This window comes from Myripristis murdjan, chromosome 5 (genome assembly GCF_902150065.1).
Source record: "Myripristis murdjan chromosome 5, fMyrMur1.1, whole genome shotgun sequence".
NCBI classification, from domain to species: domain Eukaryota; kingdom Metazoa; phylum Chordata; class Actinopteri; order Holocentriformes; family Holocentridae; genus Myripristis; species Myripristis murdjan.
In genome coordinates, this window is record NC_043984.1 from 30,098,729 (window position 1) to 30,111,017 (window position 12,289).

Sequence of the window (12,289 nt, forward strand, 5' to 3'; positions counted from 1 at the left end):
TGTGTGTGTATCCATGTACGTCTGAGCGAATCAGTTTGGTTATGCACCTGTACGGAAAGATGCAAAATCAAAAGGGGTGGCTGTGAACCCCTTTTGTTGAAGATTAATTGCCTTAATTGCGTTAGTACTCCACAGCGGCTTCAGCGGGAGGGGAACTAGTGTCACCGGCTGGGTAATCCATCTTCATAGCAGCAGCCCCCTTTTTTTCTGCGGGAAACCAATGGAGGGAGGGGATGTCTTATCTACCCCAGACAACCCTGCAGGGACGAGGTTTAGATGACATCAGCTGGAACAAAGCAGCTGAGAGCGCAGAGCAGAGCAGGTCTTGCTGATGAGTGTGTAAGTGGGCCGTGTCAGCCATGGAGAGCAGCCTAAAAAACACGGCATTTCAATATGTCAGTACCAGGAAGAAATCAAGTTTGTTAGGCCCCTCACACCAGACACACTCAATCAACTGTCCCCCTCATGAGCAGCCACAGGATGTGCTGACGTCCTGTTTTGCTCCCCCCCTCTGAATTAAGTACCATCTATTAAAGACCTTGAGTATTTATCTCTATCAGCTGTGGCACTCATGCAAATATTTGGGCCGGATCTTTAAATCCTTTGAAGAAGGTGTTTACCCTTGGAGGGAGGCATTAAAGTGCTTTGGGTGTGGCAAGGACAAATCTCCCCGGTAGTTTGTTTTGAAGACATTCTGATGCAGGAATGTGTCTCCTCGGCTGCACAGAGGTTACATCTTGCCCTGTTATGTATGCCAATGCTCACGGGGAATAAAGAGGTCACGATGCAGTGGCTGTTATATTAGGAAAATAACAATAAAAATGCAGACTAGCTCGGTGGAATGATGGTGCATATCATGAGGGGTGCCATGACAGAAGTTTCCACTTGATGTGTGCTGTGCCCATTCTCCTCCAGTCACAGTCCCTTATGGCAATATTTCACTTCATATCGATTATTTTCACATTTTAGCATGCATATTATTATGCCCCCTTGGAGTTGATGGACAGGCAGAGGGTCTGCATGCCCCAGGTATCCATGGCAATTCACTTTTGTAAATGCAGTCCAAAAGGTCATACTGTAAGAGGCTTGAGCTAAAGCTATATAAGGCAGACATTTTGTGGTATTATTTGCCTTTTTTTAAAATATGAGGTTCATTTTCCCTGAATGCTGCATCGCATTTCTCAAAATGTTCCTTTGTCTATTTGGTAATTAGTATTTGATAGTGTGGAATAATTCTGAAGTCTGTTGATGGCTGTGGACTCCCGGGGAGGCTAATCTTGTCTTATTATGTGTATTAAAAATAACAGAAATGCTATGTTTAAGGGATGACGTGCAGAGCAAAGTCCACCTGCCAGACTTCTGCCCAGTCAAAATGGCAGTTGGCTTTGCATGGTGAGAGTTGATAAGTACCTAACACAGATGATACAAATACACCAAGTGATATTTTCATTGTTACAAATCACACATAATCCTTCAGCTGAATTCATCGCTAAATATGTGTCATGTCATTAACTCAAGCATTTATATTATTTGCAGCTTAGATAACAAAAACACTGTCTTCAGAAGTATTGTCTTTGAGGGATCCGATTCAACAAGGATTGGCATCCGTGCTCTCTGAGCGCTCAGCAGAGCCAACCAATGATCAGAGCATTTGTGACATTCAGAAATGAAGGGCTTGCAAAACCAAATCTGCTCTGTCATAGAAAATCGCAGGAGGCAGAGCACCGGATCCCACTCATATTTCCTTTTCTATTCACCTCGAAGTTAAAAAAAAAAAAAAAAAAAAATCCCTCAAGGATCCACACGTTTCCCTTTGCCAAAAATAATCATGTAACAAGTACACTCTGCATTGTGTCTGCTGCCTGGCTGTGATACATAGATAGTTCGTCTGAGGATTTTTGTGACTAAATGCTGCTTTGTGGAACCTTTTAACTGTTATTTTACTGCTTTGAGGAACCGCTAGTGTTTCTTTATGGAGCTGAAGCATGTGTTTTAAAAAGCTGTTAAATGTTCAACATAGCATTTCATTTAAAAGAAAAAAAAAAAAAAAAAAAAAAAGTTTCATTATAGCACCGTATAGGCTATCTTTCCCCCACGTGATTACAGGCCTAAAACTAGTATTTCGTATTAATGTCATTGTGTTAGCTGCACTTGTGTTGGCTGCACTAGTTATCCACTTGGGGGTGTAAAGATTTGAGTGACATCTTTGAGCAAGGTGAGTACAGGAGGCTGTTTCCAAGGTAACATCTGTTCAAAGTTTTATCAGTTCCTTTTTTACCCCAGATTAGCGGTTTTCAAACAAGTACAGATTCAGTACAGTCCCACGGTGCATAGAAAGAAACAGGAAGCTAGGATGCCAGTGGAAATAGGGTGAAGTTAGACACCATATCAGAAGTCTCAGCCTTTGACGCTGCTTTGTGTTTTGTATTTTGTAATCTTACCTAAGCTGTGGTAACTTTTTCCCTACGCTGACAACATATGCAAAATTTTTTGTCGCGCCCTCCGTAACTTGGAGAAATAAATGCGTCTGAAATCCATTTATCTTAAACCACTAAAATTTCTTCCCTTCCGCTTGCTTTTTGGATGGAGCTGAACTCTTTCTCCATGTGATGATGTCGAGCTCTCAATGAAAAAGCGAAAGAGGATTGAGCGTGGTGCAAATTCGGTGCTTTTATGTGAAGATTTGTATTGTATTTTACATCACATTTTTACAATAACTTGTCTCGGTAGATAATGATAGACAAGGAACTGACATGAGGAAACATCTGTTTTGTAGATTATTGTTTAAATTGTATTGAAACTTGATGATCCGCAGGTATAGATTTGAGAAATGTTTCAGTCCGGCTGTCCTGAATTTACCTCGGGATAAAATCTGTTTGCCAATAATATTCTTCCCTCACTTTCTTAATTATCAGTTACCATCTTTAAGTATTTTGCTAGCATCCTAATTAAAAAACAAACATGCGCCGATCAATCTTAAAAAAAAAAAAAAAATGAAGAAATCCTGCCAATTTTTATTTTCTGTGAACCACTTGACACATATTGAGCTCAGATGTACTCTTCAAGGCATCCGTAAGTATGCTTTTTAGTTTTGCCAAACTATCGACACACTCCCAGAGCACGTCTGCTGCATGAATCAGTAAGCATATAAAATTACCATTGCTGTCTGGGATATTCTCTGTCTCATTTTGTGCCTTGGGCAATTTTTAATCATCTGCTAGGTGTGTGTTTTTAGCTTTGAGGGGTGTCTGTTCATGTATAAGCAGTCGGTCCTAGCACACCATGACAAGGTTTTGAGCGGATCAGTGAGTTAAAGTGAGAAGTCAGCGTAGGTTGTGTGTATGCATGTGTGTGTGTGTGTGTGTGTGTGTGTGTGTGTGTGTGTGGTCTGGTCGTTAATTAGTCTGTTAATCGGAAGACAGAGCAACATTTGCCGTAGCTGGATTGGCCAGATTCTGTCCCTAGTTAGGACCTATTGGTACTGTATCCCTCCTGCATATTATATATCCTTCCAGCACAGACAGAGCAAATAAGCATGGCCGTCACGTAAATGAAGAGATGTCTCACAGAGTGATCTCCATTTATAGGCCCATCTGCTCTGCCAGACGCACTCCAGAAAGAATCAGTGTCAGGAGAGAGCCAAAACTGCGGAAGACACATAGCAGCTAACTTTGTATTAATTTACTTATCGCAAATCTCGCTATCTTTTCCATTATGCCTTTGTGTCACACCGCTCTGTTTCAAGGAGATTTTAATAAGAGTCAAATCAAATGTCTTGAGGCTTAATTTTATGAAGTCCTGGAATTAATCAGCACTGTATGGAAACAGGTGTATTAATAAAGAAGGTGATTAAATGATCTGTGTGAATGGACGGCCCAGTACAGCCATTTTGGGCTCCCTCATTCTCAGACTGCGTGCTGTTATGCTTATTAAAAAACATTGTTTATCATGTTTAAATGTTACTTCACATTTTTTCTCATCAAATCTCTAATCTCCTCATTTGCCTGTAATTGAACATCTGCTTGTGAAGTGGAGTTCTGACTCGACATGGAGGTTGGTGGCGGTGCGTGTAGCGCCAGGCCTGAATACTGAGAGCCTGTGTGCCTAGGGGGGCTTATTTCATTACCTTGCCTTGAGGACAGGTTTACTACCTGACAAGGCTGCAGTGACCACCAGACTGGTACTTTTCATTTTGTCTCAGCCCACACCTTTCCACCCTGGCAGTAGCTAAAAAGCCACATGAAGGAGAATGGCCCCCTTGCCTGAGAATGAGAGCGAGCTGAGGATTAGTGCTTTGCTGGGGGATCCTGGCAGCTCCAGACAACACCCGACACTTTGTTCAGAGGTGCCTGCTAGTGCACGCACACATCCATATGGCAGATTAGAGTTTTATTTATTCAAACATTCCTCAGAGGCAGAGCAGCTTTGGAAGTAAAAAAAAAATCGTATTGGTTGAGTTAAACTTCAATGGGTGGAGCAAAGTTAACTGTCAAACTTTAATGCTAAAGACAGAGCTCCAAAACATAAAAAAATAGGCAAAAATGGCAAAAGCAATATAAGTTCTTTTTCGTTTAGTCACAATGGCAGTCATGATCTTGAAAGGTTGGCAGGCTCGCAGACAAGCTTGCTTTGGTTGCTATTGTCTCGACTGTGTTTTGGGTAAGTACCAAGAGCACTAGGCTTCATAATATTAGCTTCCCCCTCTTACACCTTGATTTTCTCTTGGCTCCCGTTTAAGATTTCCATTTCCAATTCTCTTCCAAGGGCAGCAGCCATCGGCTATTCAGAAAGTCCCGAAAAGCTGAGATGACATCATGGGTACATTTGCATATGTATGCGTTTTCTACAGTCCATGCTCTCACCGGGAGAGGAGCCACATTATGCATGTAGGGCCATAAAACCCATTTAGTGGAAATCACAATCAGGGAATCTTAATTAAAACACGGAATTGCCATATAAACACAAAATGTCATGAAACTGTGAGGATTCAGGGAAGATTACCTTGTAACTATGTGTTGGTGGTTACATTTTTGCTGTGTAAATTCTGAAGAGCTCTATTGTGTGCTCTGCCAGGGAGGGAATGGGCCATTCATGCAAGTTTGAAATGAAACGTGTGCAATGAAACGGCAAGGACAACATGTTACAGCAGCGTCTAAAAACTTCTATGCTCCTATGCTTACAGTCTGCAGCAAAATATGGTGGCCTTCAGTTCCTTGGTGATTTCCATGTATCAGAAAACCAGCTTTTCTGTCGATTTTGTCAGCACACAATTGAATGGGTGAGGGAGGATAGGCTACTCATACCAATAATATGATGTCCAAAGTCCACATCCAGCATAAAGAGAAGATGGACAGCAGAAATCGACCATTGCGAGTAACATTCAGTTAAATTCCTGTGAGGGAAAGCAAATTTGTAGAGGATTTCACGCTGATACGCGCTAACACCAGTATTCTTCCAGAGAAAATGAAGATGTTGTGCTAGTTCCTTGTTAAGCGCTACAGGTATAAAGGTGTCTTACAATTTCTGCCATTAAACCTCCTCAAAAAAGTAGAAAAGGCACAAACAAACAAAAGAGAAATGTGGAACTGAGAAAAAATAAAGTGGAATTTGAGAGAGAGAAAAAATAAGCCATATTTTATGAGAGTCTGTGTATGGGACTATGATCAGATGTCTTTGGATTAGACAAGCTGGGTCAAAGCTGCACCAACTGTGGATTTGTTGCACAGTTTAATTTAGAAAAGGAAGATGGACGTGATTTCAAACAAGGTCATTTTTACTGAACTAAAAATGAAACTGGAATAATACGGTGAAAGAATGGATTAGCTTTTGAAATAAATTGCAATGTGCCATGTTACAATATGCCATATGCCTTAATTTTAGAGTACCTTAAGTCTCTAAATTTAAAATGAGCTGGCCAGAGATGTCAATATTCACCCCACACGCAGCCACAACAAAACAAAATGTACCAAGGAGCCCAGTGGTGTTACTCACAGCATGGGAAAACAAAGAAAGTGGCTCAACAGGAGTGACTAACCCCCCCAACAGAGCGGCATTCAGCTCCACACCAGGATCTGCACGCAGGACTCCAATCCATATGACAAAAATGTTAAGATATACCAGTCAACACTAACAAATGAAGGCCTAAGAGCAGTGACAAGGACCTATAAATAACAAATAGCATCAACAAAGCTGTCATGCGAACGCTGCACCAAATAAAACATTACCTCAGGTGCTATAAAGAACCCCATTTGCTGAAATCTGACTCATTACAGGCCGTTTGCAAACCGGGGCAGTCGCCGAATGACGCACCAGTCAGCATTCACTCAGTCTACTGCAACCTGAAATGGATGTCAGCACCAGCAGCAAACAAAGGGAATCTACCAGAAGGAGAATAGGTTATAAGGGAATCAAGCCAAAAATAAACACACTGAGACCAAAGTGATATGACACTGCATTGCTACCCAACTCCAATTGGTAGAACAGAGGAAATCACAGCACGGAGGAAACGTGGTCACAGAGTCTCATAGGTGCTTCCAGAGCTACCAAAGGAGCCATCCTTTATACTATAGACACTAATTGAAAGATTACTGTAGGTAGTTGGGGGGGTTCGTTACCTTTGTCCACATGGGATCCCACTGGGTACACTCAAGAATGGGTTAAAGCAGCAACATTCCCTGGTTGGAAATAGTCACTGGATTTATTGCTATTTGTTTTTTTGTTTTTTGTTTTTTGGAAATGCAGCTGCCAAGAAAGAATCCGAAAAATCACATCTCGCGGCAAAGACATGATGTTAGCAACTGCAATCCACATTACTTAGCCAGAGAAACTACTTCTTTTGCCCTACTCAACCAAATAAGAGCATTTGTGTGCCAAAGGGATTGTGTTTAAATCTCTAATGTAACAACGCATATTGTACGTACACAGGAAGTAAGAGATAGATTGAGAGAAAGGGAGACAGAAAAGTAATTGCACCTAAAGGGAACTTGTCTTTTAGATTTGCTTACATGAGACTGAAATCATTTTGTCTGTTGGCCAAAACATAATCTGTAAACATAATCTACCAGGCAAACCTGTCATTCATGATCATGGGCTTTAATTGATTTTGATGTTGTGTTTAGAGACCATCCGAACGAGCAGCAGATCAGTTTAAAAAATGTTATGGTCATGCCTCCCATTAAGGTTTTATTTCAGAATGCATGCACTGCACATTTGAGTTTAACTGCACCCTTTCCTAAATGATCCTCTTTTGGGGGGGAGGGGTCATGAAACATGTTTCTGTGAAGAACATGGGGTTGACAGACTAAACCGAAATAAATCCCAGACCAGAGCAAAAGTGAATTCAAAGATGTTTGCCGAGATTAGGTCAGAACCCTCTTTACCCGTCTGCATCCCATGTACTGCTCTCCGGGATTATTTTTATCTGGAAGACTGTGGCTGATATCATTTTTCAAAGTGAGAATCCGCCAGCGCAGCATGAGTAATCCATCTTGGTTCCTCTGACAATTTCCTTTGGAACATGTGTGTGCTCTTTATTCCTGAAGGGATACCTCAGCACACGAGAAAGAGATGAATATCTCTGCAAGGGAATAAACCCGGAGAGCAATTTGTGATTAAAGGAATCCTCTAGAAATACATATACAAACCCCTCTGTGGTCCGGGACGATAAACTCCCTCTCCTCACAATGCAATTACCAGCACAATCACATCATGTTCCACAGGCGGGAATTAAGACGTTCTCAATCAGCCTGCTTCATTAAGACAACTTCCTGTGAAAAAAAAAAAAAAAAAAAAAGCACGCTCCCCGCAAAATTTGTTTCTAGGCCGTTCATTTGTAAAGAAATCCTTAGACAGTAGTGTGCGTGTGTGTGTGTGTGTGTGTTTTCCAAACTGTGTTGTCTCGTTATAGCCTCTGATAACAAGTTAACATGTTTTTTCATGCCTGCAGACATTAGGTGAGAAAAGCACTGTTTTTTTTTTTTTTGTTGTTTTTTTTTCTTTTAATTTATTGTTTTAGGGAGCCCAGATACCAAAATGGGGTTTATTTAATTCAGTTTATTACTGTATTATGAATATGACAGCTTAACTGTTTTTTTTTTTTTGTTATTTAGAAATTAATTCTAGTAGCCAACTGAAGAACTGGAACATCCAGAATTATTACTATGTGCTGTACATACTGTATCTATCAAAAAAGAAACATGAAAAAAACAAAAGAAAAAACAAAATTCATCTTAGCTATTAAAGCTATTGGGAAGCACTTGTCATTTCCCTGCTTACATTATGGTAATACATACTGGAGTGGTAGCAGTGCTGTGCATTCATTTCATAGAGTAAGAGATTAATACTTGCGTTGCAGTGTGGCACCCCTGTCCCCTGGCCGTGTTTTTATAAAGCACAGTATTGCCATAGAAGCTTTAATGCTACCCAATGCCCTGGAGACAAGTGTCAACACACAGTGAACCAAAAGGAAATGTCATTTCAAGTATTGCCTGCAACTCACTCCACTGTTAATGTAACTGAATAGAAAAAAAAAAAAAAGCCATGCTGCTGCTTCCAGTTGCAGAACATGCCGGCTCAAACTTGGGACAATGAGCGTTTACTTAGTGTCAGTCATCCTTTATCGTTTGTGAAGTCTTAAAGCAAGAGCTCGGTGTTGTAGTGGCCGTAAAGGCACTTGTTATATTGTTGCTGAGGTTTGACTGATGGGACATTTTAGAGACAACTGATGGTAATTGCTGGCAAGGTGCACTGCTTTTGTAGTGCATGAAGCCCGGTGGTGTAAATTGTAATCAAGCTGTATAATGTCTTCTAAAACTGAGGGGTTAATTTGTGCTTTTTGGATGCCAGGGAATATTAGTTTTCAAGCCGTGCCTTGATTCACTGGCACATTTAAAGCAAAGTCCTGCCATTTTTCAACTTGTGCCGTGTTTTACTGTCCCATTTTTTTCCATATAATACCAATTAATTTGTACTAAAAAAAAAAAGTCTGCAGTGGCTTCATTATAGAGCCACTTAACATATTCTCTTGCTCTTTGCTGGCCAGCTGCCGCGTCCTGCCTAAGGTAGTGCAAAATAAGTAGCGAAAGTTGTCAAGTCATGGTTAAATTTAAAATTAAATATGTACATGTCTCCATTGTTGTGATATGCTTTTCCCTGAGGGTGAGTTCGGTCTCTTAAGTGGCTAATGGACCCATAGGGCTGTGCCAGAAAGCTGCAGACCCAGGTAAGCAAGATGCAGGCAAGTGCAAGTGAAACAAATGGCCTTAGATTTTGGTCAGAATGGGTGTGTATGATGGCAAACTTCATACAGCAGGCCAGAGCATTGTGTTTTGAAATCGACTTCCTTGACGCCATAATGGTTGCATGCCACTTCACATCAAAAAATCACCTCAAAGTTAATCATCTCCTATCATAGGGACATATGGTAATGCTGTGATCGTTTGCTGCAGCTAATGATCCATGTGACAAGGTGAGAGTCATTGGTACAGGTCCGGGTACGGCAAGAATCAATATCAATTACAGCTATATCGGAGAATTGTCAAAAGTAAATGCCCAGGTGTCCCTGTTTCACCAGTGTCAGCCGATCGCTTTGTTGACTGAGCGAAGGAAAAAAAATCACATGCGGACCTGTTATTGTGGTCTCTGACTGTTAACCTTGGTGTTGACAACTTCACAAGAAAATGGAATGCACATTAGTTTTGCCATGATGCTGCATAAACTAGACGTCTGAGAAGTTGTACCGCATTTGCATCACGCTCGGCAGGTTTTAGCGTCCTGGGTCTACGCTGCACAGCTGGGCTTGATTTATGCCGCTGACAGGGCTGTTTCTCTCTAACATGGAGCGCTGTGGGGAACCTTTGGAGAGACAGCCTTTCAATTTATCTCAGACGTCCCCTCCCTCTTATACACTTCAGGGTTTTTAAAACGGTCAAGAGCATAGATCAACACCTCAAGTTAGGTCCCACCTCTTGTCCAGGCTCAGAGGATATAGTGACCTCGCCTCTATAGATGCCACATTATAGCCTCGTCCCTCCGGCGCTGTTAGCAACACTGACGTTTTGATACAATTATGATTAGAAACACCACCTGCAGGTAGGTCAGTGATGGTCAGTGGGGATCAGAAATAGAAACACATGCACACCTCGCCTTATCTGCAAGCTTACCATGGTGGGTGCGCACAGCCAGCACACAATATCAAACGCGTCCCCTGAAGTACCTTTTTCATTCGCTCTGAGTATTTAGTTAACCTGTGTTTGGCTGCAATGGTGGGCTGAACAAGCTGTGTGCAGTCAGGCTGCGCTCTCTCTGCATAACAGGCCTTCACTGAGACTAATTATTTGGTGAAATCACCATAAGCTTGTGACGGTCTCTTCCTGTGGCCTCACGGCTGAGCAAGTCCACTGATAGAATCTTAACCCCTATTTTCGCAATCTGGTTTTATTTACTCTGTTAATTAAGTAGAGACGCATACCGGCCGACACCCTGCAGTCACGCTAAGCCTACCTATCAGCTTCGGAGCATCTCGGAGTCACTACTGTATCCGTGAATGGATGTGTTTACTAATGGAACTCTCAAATCACAGTGTGATCTGTGATTACGCATATTGTTTGCATTTTGAATTTTTATGAGTGCACGCTTATTCTTAGATGGCATTAGCAGTTAGTGTGTTTGTGAGCTAACATGATTTCAGTGGATGAGCCCGAGGCTGCTGCTGCTGCTGCTGCTGCTGCCATCAATTGGTAAAAAACCCGCTCCACATGCCAGACCCGCACATTAGTTCAAAGCCGCTGCGCACAACACGCAATTTTCTTTCTTTTTTATGACTCATTATTGTGATTGTGACAGTTTCCTCTTACAGCGTAGAATTTATCAAACAGATCAAAGGCAAAATATGTCTGAATCAAAAATCAAAACAAACCTTTCAAGTGTCTTTTGATTGTGAGGAAGCTAACAAAAAGCAGTGTCTACGTCTGCTAACGGTGTGTCAAAGAGAATGTAAGAAAATAACAAAAACAGGCTTTTTACTTTGGACCAGGCTCTTTCCTGCGATTTCCACTTCACAGTGCCCATGATAGCTGCTCAGTGACTGATGTTATTTGTCTCTTTCATCTTGTCACAGACCAGGGGAGATCAACACTGTACAGCCCCTTCTCGCGGAGGCTTGATCTCCCCCAAAATACACCTGTGTTTTTAGGATTTCATGAGTGCATTTGGCCATCTCCCCATGTTCAAAATAATCGCCTCCTCTTTGGAGAATTATTGCTGCGGCCATTAAAGTTGTGTGAGGCTGGGATGAAAAGAGTGGCACTTGTGTTCATCTCACCTGTGAATTATTGATACCTACTTCTTGGCTGCCTTCTCTCGGGATAGAGGTGGGAAATGTCTCCTGACATAATAGGCAGATCAAACAGACGCGTTGTCTGGGGGAAGGCAGGAGCAAAACTGAAACGTGTTAATAGTAGTCCGCCCTCTTTTATTCAGCGCTACTGTGCCTTTGTTGACTTCTATTTGACCTCAACAACTCATCTATTAGCTTCAGACATAAATGACAAATTGTATGCAGACAACCAGTCCGTTTTTCTATGTGTAATGTCAACAAGGGGAAAATACCTTTGTGGTCTTCATGTAAAGCTTCAAAAGCTAGAATTGATTGATTTAAGTTTATTCATTAGGATAAACCCCTTGAGATGAGCCATCTCATTTTCGAGGTGGTCCGAATATATAATACTAACAAAAATACGTAGTGTGGCGGATGACCAAGAGTGGTCTCGGCTCCATCAGGAGGGCCGCGGAGGATTTAACTCCCTGTTAGAGCCATTGTGTTCTTCTACAGCACCACTTGTACGCTCTCCACGGAGCCTCCTGTTACAAGATGCATGGAGTACTAGTGATAAGTCTTTTGTCCCTGAGGATAAGGGGATTGTGGATATACAAAGCATAGTGCACAAATGCAGGTATTTAGTTATATTGAGGTATTGCTGTGAGCCATGCACTGGTTGTCTTGAATTAGGTCAGAGCTTGTTCTAGTTAAGACAATACCTCAGCCCATTTGTCCTCACTCATGACTGTTTTAGCAAAACGGCTGCTAGTTAATTGATAATAAGACATACGGAACATGCTTTTGCTCATTGTAGCTCATTTGCTTCACTGCATACATGTGTTACACTGCTGACCTTTTTCCTGAAGCATACCGTATTTTTTTTTCTTGATATTTTCCGTATTAACTTGATTCCGCTGAATGTTGAATATCACCTGAATATTTGAATCCGCCATAAAATTCTCTGCTGCCCTG

The 12,289-nt window shown here is 41.6% G+C and overlaps 1 protein-coding gene across 1 annotated transcript in view; it reads left to right on the plus strand.

The window, feature by feature from the left end:
• The window catches only part of cntn4 (contactin 4), a 131,881-nt gene that overhangs the window by 98,057 nt on the left and 21,535 nt on the right, over positions 1 to 12,289 (plus strand). The gene's annotated exons all lie outside the window — the stretch shown is intronic.